We start from the raw sequence: 16,049 nt of genomic DNA, 5'->3' as shown, positions 1-16,049 counted from the left end.
GTTATAGCCAGCTCCTCCTTGCTAGAAGTTGGCCCGATCTCCTGCTGCTGTTTTCTACGTGCTGTGGCTCATGCCATGGTTTACCCTGCCACCATGGAGCTTTCCTTTGAGACTGTAAACAACTGTCCTCCCATCGGCTACTTTTGGTGAGGTGATTTATTCCAGAAAGATGAAGGTAACTACAACACTCCATGTGGACATGGAATCACCTTCTGCTTTGTATTGTGCCTGGGCAGTGAGCAAATCTATGCCTCAGTGGGATATAAACTCCCATGGAGAATTGAGCTTAACTTGGCAAGTAATGGGGCCCCAACCCATCCTTCATGCTAGAGTGGACATGCTCTAGTGGCCAAAAGGCTTGTGTGGGGTAGATGGACTGATCCTTTCTCTTGAACAAGGGGATCAAGTCTTACTGCTCAGTTTTGTTGATATATTATTTACCAGTCACTTCATATTTCTGCCTTCCTAACTTTGCCTTCATTTAATAATACTTATATTGTCCTTAAGTAGTCCAGTGACTATTAAATGTTTTCTCATTAAATCCTATGTGCTAAATACTATCATTATGTACCCTCACCTTCAGATGAGGCAACGGAAGCATAGGGATGTTAAACCACACACCCTAAGATACACAGCTAGAAAGCCCACTCTTCCTCCTTCATGTGCCATTCCCTTCTAGTGGATTAGATTCAGGGTTCTCCTGAGGCATTTTTCTATCAGTTTCTCTTCTCTTCAACTTCTGTAGACCAACATAGTGTGCTCCTGGGCACTTCTCAGAACCTAGCCCAAGAATCCCCTCTGACAGAGGGTAAACAGGCACAGGTGCTAGAATGAGGAAACCACACATTCCTATACTGTCTTCCTGTTTCTACTCCCCTATATCACCATCACAGCTGTCCTAATTTGTAGAACAGTTTGTGATACCCAAAGGGAATTTCAAGCACAGAGACTTTCTAGAATGTTTCTACCCATATATCATCCATGCCAACCGTCCAAGTTCACCTCTACCCTCTACTTCTTTCACTCTACCACGTGGCACTTCATCTACCCCTGACTTGCAGGGCTTGTTCTTGCTGCAGGACCCATCTCTCTCCTCAGCCAGACATTTGCTTGTTTTCTAATTATTCAGTCAGCATATTGCTCTGGGCCTTCTCCAGCAGAACATGTTAGGGTTAGCCTGCGGGATTTTGAATATCATCCCTTCCAGAATTCTCCATCAATAGGGTCACAGACAGACAGGCTTCTATGATTTTTTTCTTATATATGAGGGGTTGCTGTTGGCTCAAAGAGATGCATGCACTATCTCTTCTAGGTCCACAGCAGATTCTGAAAGATAGTGTAGTCTAAATCTGTGTAGAGGAAAAGCAACCTATTCTTGGCTTCTTCACTTTAGAGTAGCAGTAGCTCCTCATGATCATGCAGAGCAGTGTCCCCTTCCCTTTATTTTCTTTCCCGCATTTTTGTGACATGAGAAACTGATTCATAATGGAATGCCAATAATGACTAAGATACAGTTAACACTTGCTTCAGGCAAGGCCACACATCTCAATTAGGTCTCTTAGCAATAGCCTTGTACTAGAAAAAGATGGTTATAATTTTCATCTCCAAGAGGAAGAAGCTGAGGCACAAGGTTTTGCTAGATGTTATCCACTGGGTAAGTGAGCAGGGATTTTAAATAGGCTGCCAAGTGTTTAGAGACTGGGTAACTTTCTAGGACACATTTTTTTTTTTTTAAAGTTCCAAGTGCACAAGTGGTGGGGTGCTGTGGAGTGCTGGGCCATCGTGAAACCAAGGTCGCCAAGATTACAGACAGGAGACTTCCGCCTTTAGGTCCACTAACATTTCCTCATGGAGGTGGGGAGGGTTTTCATGAAGCAGCACAGTAGTGGCTCCTGGGTGGCTCAAGATTTAGGGCACCAACAGCTCATAAGTAGTGCACAAGGGGTTCCTAGGTGCAAGGGGCTTTGGAACAGCTCATGAAGCACCTCAGGGAAGGCTCCTCACAGAGATGCTGGGAGTCCTTCCCTTTCCCCTTCCAGAGGATCTATAAGCAGTTAACAGTTGCTGGGAGGCGTTACTTTTCTTTAGCAGCAGAGCTCAAGTGGTTGTCTATACTCCTATAAATCATCCCAATGAAATTCATTGGTTCATCATTATAGATTTGGGTGCAATCCTTTCTTTGGTCTTGTTGGTTCCCCATCTGAGATGAATATATGTTTGCTCACATCTCCCCAGAAATAGTTAATAGAACATTGAGCTAAATTTAGACCCAGATAATTTGACACAGGGTCCTGTGCTCCCAGTGATTTAAGGTTTCTTTTAAGGGCAGACACATTCTCATACAATAAACTGGCTTTTCAGTCCCTGGATATTTTTCTGGATGGTTCCTAGTATGCTGCTGGCCTTCCACCCTGCTCCCTTCTCCCCAACTCCTGCCGCTTTCCCATTCTGCACTCTGGCTTCCTGGGCCTCCTTTGCTGCTCCTCCAGCTTCCACTCTCTGTCACCCCGCCCCCAGGGGCCACCTGAGTCAGGCAGCTCTGCCCAGCCCAAGAGGCTGGGCCCTAATCCTCCTAGGACCAGCGCTTGCTTCCTAGCACCATGAAGCTATAATCACTTCAGCTTCCTAGGGGCCATGGCCCACAGCAGAGTCTCCAGAGCCAAGTAGTGACAGCTCAGCTGTAAGTTTATAGTCTTGAGGACACGCCTCCTTGCCTTGAAAGCCTACCTCCACCAGTGGCTGAATCTTCAAAGCCACTGGTAGGGTCTCTCTCTAGCTCAGCCTGACCTGGAATTTACTATGTAGTCTCAGGCTGGCCTCAACCTCATGACAGTGATTCTACTTTTGCCTCCTGAGCGCTGGGATTAAAGGTATGTGCCACCACACCTGGCTCAGACAGGGGATTTAGATATTCTTTTATCATTGTATTGTCATTGTACAGAATGATGAGATTCATGATGACATTCTCATGCATGTGTATCATATACTTTGATCTAATTCACCCAGTTTACATCTCTAGCCTCCCCACCCCTTTACTTGAGACTCCATTCTCTTTTCAAATCACCTCTCCTCTGCTTTCAAGTCTTTTTAGTTAGTTAGTTTGTTTTCTCCAAGGTAGGGTCTCACTCTAGCCCATGCTGACCTCAAACTTACTCTGTAGTCCCAGGGTGATCTCGAACTTGTGGTGATTTTCTTACCTCTGCCTCCTAAATGCTGAGATTAAAGGTGCCCACCACCACAGCCAGCTGTATTTTTTTTTCAAAATAGTCTAGATTCCACATATGGGAGAAAGCATTCAATATTTGTTTTTCTTTTAAAAGTAATTTTATTTATTTGCAAGGAGAGAGAGAGAGAGAGAGAGAGAGAGAGAGGGAATGAGAATGAGCATGGGCATGCCTGGGCCTCATGCTTCTGCAGACGAACTCCAGACACATGATCTGGCTTTACGTGAGTAATGGGAAATTGAACCTAGGCCTTCAGGCTCTGCAAGCAAGTGCCTTTAATCGCTGAGCCATCTCTCCAGCCCCAATATTTGTCTTTCTGAATCTCATCTGGCTTATTTAACTTAACACAATGATCTCTAGTTTCATCCATTTTCCTGCAAATAACCTGATTTTATTCTTAATTTTTTTATTAAGAACATACTTTGTATGGATATAGCATGTCTTTGCATTATAGAAATAACAGTCAGTTATTAGGGGAGAGGGCAATGCCTCTCCATATGACATCCCAACCTGTGTCATGTACAATCTTTCTGCCCCTTCTTCCACAAAATTCCCTGAGCCGTGGTGGGTGTGTCTTAATCCTACTTGAGTGATGAGCTCTCTGGATCTCTGCTTTGGTATATATTGAGTATCCTCAGCATCTGTCTCCTTCACCCTGGCAGTAATTGTCAGGCCCACCATGGAAGCAGCACTCTTGCTTATCTTCCCAGTTCTCTGTGGTTTCACCTGGGCCTTTGCTGAAGTGTGAGAGATGGTTTATCTCCTCAGGTCTTTTTACCTTCTGAAAAGGAAAAACAACAACAACAACAAGATTCTCCAATGGAGAATGAAGTCAGCATAGGTTAAATGGAATATGCATTGTTAATTTAGGGAGATTTTGATGGATGTAGCCCCTTTTTTAGTCAAACACTAGTGGGTGCTTGACAATGGAGAGCGTAATCTTTGCCTCCATAGGATTCAGATCTGATTCCCAGTTCCAGCTAGGGGTTCCTTTTCACTGAGTGGATCTCTTAGCCAGTCACAAAGCCATTGGTTACCCAACAAGGCTGTGTGTCACCATTGTACTGGTGTGTACTTCTTGTCAGGCTGGTTGCTTCTGAGTAGGTTAGACTCCTGCTTGCTCACACTATTGCTGGCCACTTTCCTCCAGTAGCTCATGTAGCGCTAATTGTCTAATTTTGCCCTTAATGGTAGAGTAATACTCCATTCTGTATATACACCATGCTTTCTTCATTCACTCATCTATTGATGGACTCCAGGGCTGATTCCATAAGTTGTTCTGTGCACAGTGCAACAATAAACCAGAATGTGCACATATCTCTATTGTAAGCTGATGTGGAGTACTCCAGCTGGATCATATGATAGTTTTGTTTTTAGTTTTTGAAGAACCTCCATTCTGATTGCCACAGTGGCCACAGTAATGTTCTTCTATTTAATAGTGGAAAATATTTCAATGGGATTTGCTTCAACAGGCTGGATCAAAGGATAAGGTGAAAAGAACATAGTCTTCAACAGGGGGATTAGACATCATTGTCAATCGATGTTGGCCATTTACTTAGGGGTGATATGATCAGCCTAAGAAAGCAGGCTTGGCCCTGCCCCTCTTGCCTTTCACTCCCTTCTTGCTAAGTGGGGTGGGGTGGGTTCCGAATTTGACTTAGTGTCTTGCCCCCAAGTCTCCTTGATTGTGTTTTTAAGTTTCTCTTTGGCAACACAGGATCCTGAGGGTGTAGGGTGCAGGGTGGGGTTGAGACTAGATGTGTCTAGCAAGGAGTGGTGAGAGATAAAGTGGATATGCATGAAAAATAGGAAGCTGAGGTGGAGGTGACTGGGTTTACGGTCTCTGGGAATGTGATCAGAGGCAGGGAGTACACCCTAAATATGTATTAGGGTCAGGTAGTGCAGACACTGTAGGTGGAGAGCTAGATAAGATGTCTGGCAAATGGACATGTCTCAGAATGTTTTCAGTCAGTGATGAGAGTCTATTACTGGATCTCTGTAGGCCTGCTGGATACAATTGTTCACAGCAGAAAGGAATCTGGATGGTAGGACCAGTGGGGCATTATGTTAGTCACTTTTCCTTTGTTGTAACAAAATGCCTGGTAAAATTCAACATTTTGTTTGAGACAGAGCCTTGTTATGTTGCTCAGGCTGGCCTTGAACTTATTATTCTCCTGCCTTAGCCCCCCCCCTTCCAAGTACTGGTGTTATAGACCTGCAACACTCTGCCCACATGATAAAATCAACTTACTAAAAGGAAAAGTTAGTTTGGGCTCAGTTTAATTGGTTTCAGTTCATAATCTGTTGGTCCTACTGTTTTAGGCCCTTGGCAACACCGTATACCACGGTGGGAGTTTGTGGTAGAGGAGGTCTGTTCACCTCATGGCATTCAGGAAGCAAAACAAGGAAGGGGATTGGTCCCAACATCCCCTTGAAGGGCATGCTCCTGGTGATATGACTTCCTCCCACTAGATTTTACCTTTAATTGCTGTTGACCAAGGCTTTGGCATATGGGTTTTGGGAGGACACTTAAGATCAAAGATATAATAGAACTCAAACCCAGCCTTTGCTGTATTCACCAAGCCATGCGTGCTACTTCCAAGGTGTCAATCTGGAGCAGGAGTACCTTTTTTAAATTCGGATAAAGGGAAATCATAACCTTTGAACAGCCATGAGCCTCATATCCAACCTGGTGTCCAGTGTGTGGTGGGTAGTCAATGTCTATTGCCAAAGCGAAGTAATGTCACGTGACTGTTTGCTATGAAGGGAAAACCTGCAATTACTATGAAAAAGGGTGTTTTAATATAGGGCTTCTTAAACCTTTTCCAATCATGTGCCCTTCTCACCTGATAAAGCATTTTAAAAAATATTTTATTTATTGATTTTCAAGAAGAGAGGAGAGAGAGAGAAAGACAGAGGAGAGAGAGAGAGAGAATATGAATGGGCATATTAGGGCCTCTAGCCACTACAAGCCAACTCCAGATACATGCTCCACTTTGTTCATCTGGTGTTACATGGGTACTGGGGAATTGAACCCTGATCACTAGGATTTGCAGGTGAATGCCTTAACCACTGGACAACCTCTGCAACCCTCACCTGAGAAATTTTTATACAACTCAGGATATATAAGTATATAAATAGCTATACAAATAAAATATATATTGATAGATCATAAGGAAGTTTATTTTAAAACAATACTTTGGGGGGCTGGGGAAATAGCTCATGAGTAATGTACCAGCTGCACAAACATGAGGAGCTGAGTTCAGGTTTCTAACTACCACATAAAATGCCAGGCCTAATAATGTTCCTGTAACACCATCACCAGGGTGATGGAGACAGGAGAATCCCTAGGGCTTGCTGACTAGCAAGCAAGCTAGTCTAGCTGAATTGGTGAGCTCCAGGTTCTGTGAAAGACTGTATCAAAAATAAGGTGGAAGGGGGATGCAGAGATGGCTTAGTGGTTAAGGCATTTGCCTGCAAAGCCAAAGGATCCCAGTTTGATTCTCCAGGACCCACATCAGCACAAGGAGCACATGCATCTGGAGTTCCTTTACAGTGGCTTGAGGGCCTGGCGTGCTCATTCTCTCCCTCTCTCTTTCTGGGTTGTTAGGCTTTGTATGCAAGTGCCTTAACCACTAAGCAATCTCTTCAGCCCCCCCCCATTTTTTGGTATACTAATAGTCTTATCACTTATTAAAGATTAAAGGGGCTTTGCATACTAATGAGATGGGTATATATATTTTTTTACATGAAGAAGGAAATTTTGGCTGAATATTTTATACTCTAGGATGTAGAGAATCTTCAGTGTTCATTGGTACAATGTTGAATGATCCAAAGTTGATTGATACTTTGATTTTATAGTCATCAATTCCAAACACAATGCTTTGCATAAATACATAGGTACAAGATAGCAGAGAAATGTTTAGGGTGTTTATGTGATTTTTGGAAATTCTGTGCTAAAACTGAAATTTATTTAACAACTTTTATTAAGTTCAAAGACCAATTTTTAAAGTCAAGCATTACAACCAATGCTATTCAAAGATATAATATGATATTTATATGCTGAGGAATGATGGTGTGAAAATATTAAAAATCTTTGTGGGCTGTAGAGATGGCTTAACAGTTAAGATGCTTGCCAGCAAAGTCAAAGGACCCAAGTTCGATTCTCCAGTATCCACGTAAAGCCAGATGCACAAGGTATCACATGCATCTAAAGTGCATTTACAGTAGCTAGAGGCCCTGGCACAACAATTCTCTCCCTCCCTTCCACTCCTTCTCTCTCTTTCAAATACCTAATAAAATAAAATATTTAAAATGTCTTTGTTTCCCATACTTCAACCATTATGTGGGCTGGATATATGGCTCAATGGATAAAGTGCTGTGCAAGCCTGAGTACCTGAATTCAGGTCCCTAAAACCCATGCAGAAGCTGAATGCTGTGATAGGTGTCTGTAATCCCAGTGTGTCTATTGTGAGAAGGGAGGCAAAGACAGGTGCATTTACCAGCCGCTTACGGGGTAGCTAGCTTGGGGAGTGCAGTGGTGGACAAAAAGAAAGATTTGCTCTCACCTAAGGTGAAAGGCAATGATGGACACCTAGAGTTATCCTTTGACTTCCGCATGTGCATTGTGGCACACACACACACACATTGTGCATTCACATACCCCCTGTGGTGGTTTGATTCAGGTGTCCCCCATAAACTTAGGTGTTCTGAATGCTAGGTTCCCAGCTGATGGAGATTTGGGAATTAATGCCTCCTGGAGGGAGTGTATTATTGGGGGCAGGCTTATGGGCTTTATAGCCAGTTTCCCCCTGCCAGTGTTTGGCATACCCTCCTGTTGCTGTGGTCCATCTTATGTTGGCCAGGGGGTGATGTCCACCCTCTGCTCATGCCATCGTTTTCCCCTGCCATCGTGGAGCTTCCCCTCGAGCCTGTAAGCCAAAATAAATCTCTTTTTCCTAGAAGCTGCTCTTGGTTGGGTGATTTCTAACAGCAATGCGAACCGGACTGCAACACCCCCCAAAATCAATCATTGTTTTTATGAGAGAAGAAAACTTTTGTATCTATATAGTCATTCAGTATATATAGTAACTTCAAATCTGAGTGAGGTACTTCAGGCGCCATTCCTTAGTTTTGCATGGTGTGAAGACATGCACAGTGCAAAGTGCATGTGCTGTGTATTCAAAATAAATCTGCAGTGAAGTCACGTGATGTAACCCAGATGAGCACTGTCAGTGATGCCTTGGATTCATTACATATGTGATTTTGAATTAATTTTGGGTCATTGTTCTGAAACCTTTTACTGTTGTCAATTTTTCGTGATCCTCACATTCCGTTATGTGAATTAATGTGGAGTTACAACCCACAATTCAAACAGCTGTGCTCTAGTACATGGCTGCAGAGTGTGGTAAGCATTTGGAAGATGTGTTGCCCAGTGGTTTTATTGGTAGAAGGTGGACGATAAGCACAAGACTTGAAAAATTTGGCTTACATGTTCTGCCTAGCCAGGTTCTGTCAGCTTACAAAGGGCTGAGGATTTGTGGATTTGGATATTGTGGCTTGAAAGTATGTTCTTCAGAACAGTTGCAAAAATCGGGGTCCCTAGTTAGACTTTATAAAATTAGGCCTCTGTGGAGATATGGTACCGTTATCTCCAAAGAATGAAATGGAGATCATTGAAACAGAAGTGGTATAGCTGATTAATGTAGACCACTCACAACAGTGCTGCCTTCAGTATTAGTATGTTGTTACCAATTGGGAGACATTTAGTGTGAAATGTAAAAAGTGTAAGGCAGTTGCCCAATTCCTCCAGCTAGCTCCAACTTCTTCAAATGCCTTCAACACATGGTCCTATGATGGGGGTTTCATATTCAACCTATAACAGTGTGCCACCACAAATCAGGCACTTTCTGTGTTTCAAAAGAATATTGTTGCCTCCCATCAGTAATCCTAGTCTTTGTGAAGCTGAGGCAGGAGAATCACCATGATTTCAAGAACCGCTTGGGCTATATACTATTTCAGTCCAGTTTGGGCTACAGTGTGACACTCTGTTTCACAAGAAAACAACAAACCAAACACAAAAACCAACAAAAAAGAGTATTGGTGGCCAGCTCCAGTGGCATGATAGTATAGATTTAGGGCTTACATTATGGGTTTTGCTGGATGCCATAGACAGCTTTCCCTATATGGAAGGCTTTCTTATTGTGCTTCTCTGGAAACTCTCTTAAGATAAGCCTCTGTCTCTACTGCACTGTCAGGCACAGGTTAGGAAAACGACAGATAAAGAATATGTTATCTGAAAGTATCCCAACAAATCACTCTGGAGAATGTCTTATTTGGAAGTCCCTCTGGTGAATATAAGGCAGGTAGGCTGCCCTGGGCTAAGGGTGTAGCAATATTTTTTGTGGTTTGATCAAGGTTGCCACTCCCAAAATTCCTTGGTTTGTTGAGCTGGTTTCTGGGGAGAGATTTACATAGGGGCCATGAAGCCTCCTGGTAAGAAAGAAATCACACTTTTATCTCTTTGCTTAAAAGGTATTTTAGCTTAAATTTTATATTTTAAGGGAAGCCTTTGTGATCTCTCAAGCTATATAATTTTATATTGTCTTATAATTTTACTGAATATATTTGTACTTATGACTTTGAGGAAGATATTTGCATGTTTATTGTCAGCTTTCCCCCACTGGAATATGAATGTGCCTCCTTGAGGGCAGGAGCATTCTTGGCATTTTCTATCCTTTTATCCCTGTGCTCAGAATCATGCTGGGTTCAATAAATAGTTGTTATGTAAGCATTTGTAGAAGGAGAATGACTGGGAAGTAGCCATATTTTTGAAAACACAAGTGCAAAGAATCTTCCTACTCCTCACCCCAGACTCCCTAATCAGAGTAGCATTTGATACTGATGCAGGATTTTGGTGTTCATGAGGAATCCTCCAGAATTTATGAGCTCCAAGTTTTTCTTTCTGTCCTACCTTTAATAAAGAATTAATAAAGACAGACTCAGGAAGGATAAATTATGAATTATTAAGTTTATTGAGGAGAAAGTCTCAAATTGTGGGGTTTATCTAAGGGAGAAATCACAGCTTATGGGGTTTATTTAAGGGAGATTTGGATCTAGGATGGAAAGCTAGATTAGCGTCATAAACATGTGGGAAGTAGTAATCTAGGAGTAAGGAGACTTAGGAGAAACCAACATGGCATCTGCCATGTGGTTTTAGAGAAGTTAAGAGGACAAACGGTGAGGCTCAGGGGAAAAAAAAATGAGAGGGCAGATATCAAAGCAGAGACCAAGAGATTCAGAGACAAATGAGTAATGGAGTTATACTCATGGTTGCCCTGAGCTTAAAGAAATTATACATGTAGCAAGCCTAGAGCTGGTGAGAACACCCCCATGGTAGATCTGGAGTATAAAAAATATACACATAGTAGATTCAGAAACCAGAGGAAAATCATGCATGTATTCAAAGTGAGAAGTTACCCCAAACCATAAAGCAAAGGCAAGCAAAAAAATACCCCCAGACCAAGAAACAGTTTTATGTTGTTCCCACCCCCCAGCCAGGCTGAGTGAGGGGGAAGCTGGACTCAAGTTTATCCCTGTGGCCCAAAGGAAGAGAGGTAGGGAGGCCTAACAGAGCCAGAAAAGCAGAGCTGAGCTGAGCTGAGCCGAACAGAGCTGGGAGGAGTTAGTGACAGGAAGAAGATAGGAGCCTTTATAGGCAAGGGGAAAACTGGATTGGTTGGTAGATTTAGAGGGCAGATCCCTGGGCCAGCCCACCCAGGGCCTTCTGTGATCTCTCAAGGTAGTGTGTTAGACTGGGCAGCAGGGGCCACTGTGGATCAGCCTCCATCAGACACAAGTTCCATTTCTGTCAAGAGTTCCATTCTTGTGTCAGGGTGAGATGGAATGTGGAGTGGTATCTCCTTGGTTCTCTCTGGACATCGATCTCTAACTAAAATTGCCTAAAAATGGTAACTTTCTCCTCTCCTCTTTCAGTACTTTTCAGACTTTGGATCTTTTGAGGCTGTGAGTTCGATGTTAATGAATTAATAGTATATGCAAAACAAGGTATCTTTAATACAAACATATAAAAATAAAGTTACATATTCATCAGTTGGTGGACTTACAGGAAATTAATTTTACATTTCTTCTTGTTGAGTAGTTCAGTATTCTTTGTGTGTGTGTGTGTGTGTGTGTGTGTGTGTGTTGTGAAATTATAGTGAATAACTAATTCAAATAATGGGAATTAACCCAGGTATGGTGGTGCACACCTTTATTCTTAGTACTCAGGAGGCAGAGGCAGGAGGATCACCATGAGTTCAAGGCCACCCTGAGACTACATAGTGAATTCCAGGTCAGCCTGGGCTAGAGTGAGACACTACCTTGAAAAACCAAAACAAAAAAAATGAGAACCAGTCATAATTCATCTCATGTAAATATTTATAAATGTTAATTAGGCTACAGAGGTAGCTCAGTCAGTAAAGTGTGTGCTTTGCAAGCATGAGAACTCACGTTTGATCCATAGTACCCACATGAATTTCAGACATGGTGGCACGTTCTCCCTGTAGAGGTGAAGACAGATGGCTCCCTGGAGAATGGCAGCTAGCCAGTCTAGAGTAATTCGTGAGCTCCATGCCAATGAGACAGCCAGTCTCAAAAACGTGGAGGGTGACATACCTGAGGATGAAACTTGAGGTTGTCTTCTGGCCTCCACCCCTATACTTGTACATGCACACTTGCACACATATGTGTACCCTCCCACATGGACATGAACACATCCACACACATACACGTGTAAAAATAAACTTCTACAAGACTAAGGGAAATCATACCATCTAGAAATTCAGAGCTTCTTAAATGAAAATGGTAATTATTGAGTAAAATAAAAGATGTTCATTCACTATACTGGGTAAATAATATACTGTTTGAAGCAAAAATCATGTTAATGTACCATGAATTTTATGACCTACTCAGAAGTAAAATATTCATTAAAACAATAGTTAACAACTGAGAAGAGAGGAATAAAAAGGAATATAGTTTTCCAAGATTTTTACAATGGAGTCACCTGCGGTTATCAGCATGGGACTAGGTCCATAATCTATGAGACTGACGCGCTGTCTACTGCACTAAGAGGGTGACTAGGTCCATAATCTATGATGCACAAATCTCTTATGTAAAATTGCCAAAGGTTTTGCAAATTATCCATGTTTCACTGCTGTATACTTTAAATTATTACTAGATTACTTGTAATACCTAAATGTTGCAGTCAGGTTCACATTGCTGGCAAAAAGCACCCAACCAAGAGCAGCTTGTGGGGAAAAAAGAAGGTTTATTTTGGCTTACAGACTCGAGAGGAAGGTCCATGATGGCAGAGGAAAATGATGGTATGAGCAGAGGGTGCACATCGCCTCTTGGCTGACAACAGCAACAGGAGTGTGCCAAAACCTGGCAAGAGGAAACTGGCTGTAACATCCATAAGCCCTCCTCCAACAATAAACTGCCTCCAGGAGGTGTTGATTTCCAAATTGCCATCAGCTGGGAAACTAGCATTCAGAATACCTATGTTTATGGGGGACACTTGCATCAAACCACCATACCTAATATGCCATAAATGGTACATAAATAGTTTGCTATACTGTTCCACTCATGGAATAATGCCAAGAAAAACGTTTACATGTTCAGTACAGGTATAATTTTACACTCAATCTTAGGAGAAGTCCAAAAAACAATTACAAATATATATATAATTTCAAGGCAAGGTGTCACTTCAGTGCAGACTGATCTGGAACTCTGTAGCTCTAGGCTGGCCTCAAACTCCTGGCAATCCTCTTACTGTAGCCTCCCAAGTGTTGGGATTACATGTGTGTACCACCATGCCTGGTCAGATATAGGGTTTTTTTTAATTTTTTTTTCATGGTAGGGTCTCACTTTAGCCCAGGCTGACCTGGAATTAACTATGTAGTCTCAGGGTAGCCTCGAACTCACGGTGATCCGCCTACCTCTGCCTCCTGAGTCTGGGATTAAAGGCGTGCGCCACCATGCCTGTCCCAGATACAATATTTTTAATGATCAAATATATTACCAGTCTGCTGAAGAGATGGCTTATCAGTTAAGACATTTGCCTGCAAAGCCAAAAGGAGCCAGGTTTGATTTCCCAGGACCCATGCAAGCCAGATGCACAAGGCGGAGCATGCATCTGGAGGTCATTTGCAATGGTTGTATGCCCTGGCATGCCCATTCTCTCTCTCTTTCCCTCTCTCTTAGTCTGTCTATCTCTTTCTTTCTCTCTTTCTCTCACTCAAATAAACAAATAAGTAAAAAAATATTAGCAATCTGTGGCTACTTGAATTTGAGGAAACAGAATCCAGATACAGAGGAATGACTATTTACTTGAAATGATAAATTATTAATTCAAAGTTCACTGAGAAGTTATGGGTACATATTATAGTCCCCACATCAATGACTAAAAGGTAAAGTAAGACATGTGTCAAAAAGACAAAATATGATATTAAAAATGCTCATGTACTGTTGAGGCAGTGAGAAAATAAAAGGGAAAAAAAATCCCAACATAGATGGAATAAATAGTAACATATATCAAGATGGGAGATTTAGATACAACCAAATAAATAATTAAACATAGTAAAGAAATCAAATTTGGGCTGCAGAGATAGCTTGCCTCTGAAGCCTAAGGACCCAGGTTAGATTCCCCAATACCCACTTAAACCAGATGCACAAGGGGGCACATGTGTCTGTAGTTCATTTTCAGTTGCTTGAGGCCCTGGTGCACTCATTCTCCCTATCTGCATCTCCCTCTCCTCCTCTCTTTCTCTCTCAAAATGGATAAATAAATAAAATTTATAAAAAGAAATCCAATATAAGCCAGGCATGGTGGTACACATATGCTTTTAATCCTAGAACTTGGTTGGGAGGCAGAGGTAGGAGGATCATTGTCAGTTCAAGGCCAGCTTGGGACTATACAGTAAGTTCCAGGCCATCTTGGGCTAAAGTGAGACTCTGTCTTTAAAAAAAAAAGGAAAAACAGAAACCAAAAAAAGATGGAAAAAATTCTATTCAAGCACTAATAAATCTCATGCTAATATTAACATCAAACAACCTAGACTATGAGACTATCAGGGATACAGAAGGATAATTTATACCAATAAAGGGTCAACTCAGGCTGGAGAGATGGCTTAGAGGTTAAGGCATTTGCCTGTAAAACCTAAGGACTCATGTTCAACTCCCCAGATCCCATGTAAGCCAAATATACAAGGCGACGCATGTGCAATGTCACACATGCACACAGGGCAGTACATGTGTCTGGAGTTAATTAACAGTGGCTGGAGGCCCTGGCATGCAAATTCTGTCTCTCTCTTGCTCTCTCTCCTAACAAAAGGCCAGTCTGTTGGGCTTGCCTCAAAAAAGGTCAACTCTTAAGGAAAAAAAAAAGTGTTAGTATTTTAATGTAATAACAGATATGTTTTAAAAAATACACAAATCAAATCAAAATAAAGCCATAAAAAAACAAACAAAATCCCAAAATATATGAAGTGCAAACTGGTAGAATTCAAGGAGAGAATGTTGTACTTACCTTCTCAGTGCTGGGACAAAACATCCAACCAGAAGCAGTTTATGGAAGGGCAGGGTTTATTTCAGATTTAAAGTTTCAATGGGATATTTCATTTCGGTTGAGAAAGCATGGCAGAGCAGGCAACTAGTTCACATCTTCATGCATCAGCAGCAAGGCAGGTATATCAAGAGTGACCTATGTAGCTCCAAATACTCAATGGACTACACTAATGAGCTTCAAGGCCTGTCCTCTGTGACACACCTCCATCAAGGTGCCACCTCTGAAAAACTCTAGCAGCTAGGACCAACTAGGAGGCTTAATCATAAACACTTGAGGTTATGGGGGACATTTTACATCCAAACCATGGAAATTCAGACATGAGCCATCACCCCTAGTTTGCTAGAATTCTTTTTTAAATTTTTTTTTGTTATTTCTTTGAGAGAGACAGAGAGGCAGAGAGAGAGAGAGAGAGAGAGAGGCTTCCAGCCACTGCAAATGAACTCCAGACACGTGCACCACCTTGTGCATCTGGCTAACGTGGGTCCTGGGGAACCAAGCCTCAAACCAGGGTCCTTAGGCTTCACAGGCAAGTGCTTAACTGCTAAGCCATCTCTCCAGCCTGCTAGAATTCTTAAAAAGATAGAATAAAAAAAAAATAATTATACACTATAATCAAATGGTGCTTTTCCAGGAATGTAAATCTGTAGTCAATATTAAAAAAATCAACATAATATGTCATTTTACTAAGGTACAGAGGAAAACTTACATGAATGTATAAATTAATGCAGTAACAGATAGCAACAAAATGTCACACACATTCTGAATGAAAAGCCTACATTCATTTTTGGCAGAGGGGCACTTCCTTAAGTCTATTAAAACTACAGATAACATTATACTTAATGGCAGAACACTAGAAATATTCCCACTAAGATTGTAAGTAAGACATAAATCCTAACTTCTACACTTATATTCAACATAGTGTTAGAAGATCTAGTCAGTATTGTAAGGCAAGAAACTAATAAAAAACATAAAATAGGAGGTAATGCATAAATTTACCTCTATTTGCAAGTGACATAATTTCTCACATAGAAAAACCCCAGGAGTGGGGGTCCTGAGAAACAGAATTGTAAGGTTGGATTTCTCTAGTGGTCTTAGTGTTAATTTGTGTTGACTCTCCAACTTTAGTGCTACTAAAGACTTTACTGGTAGTAAGGAGAGCGCTGATAATCTATGGTGTGAACTATTTATTTCCTTTGTTA

This window comes from Jaculus jaculus, chromosome X, assembly GCF_020740685.1.
Source record: "Jaculus jaculus isolate mJacJac1 chromosome X, mJacJac1.mat.Y.cur, whole genome shotgun sequence".
Taxonomy (NCBI): domain Eukaryota; kingdom Metazoa; phylum Chordata; class Mammalia; order Rodentia; family Dipodidae; genus Jaculus; species Jaculus jaculus.
This window is presented reverse-complemented; position numbering follows the sequence as displayed.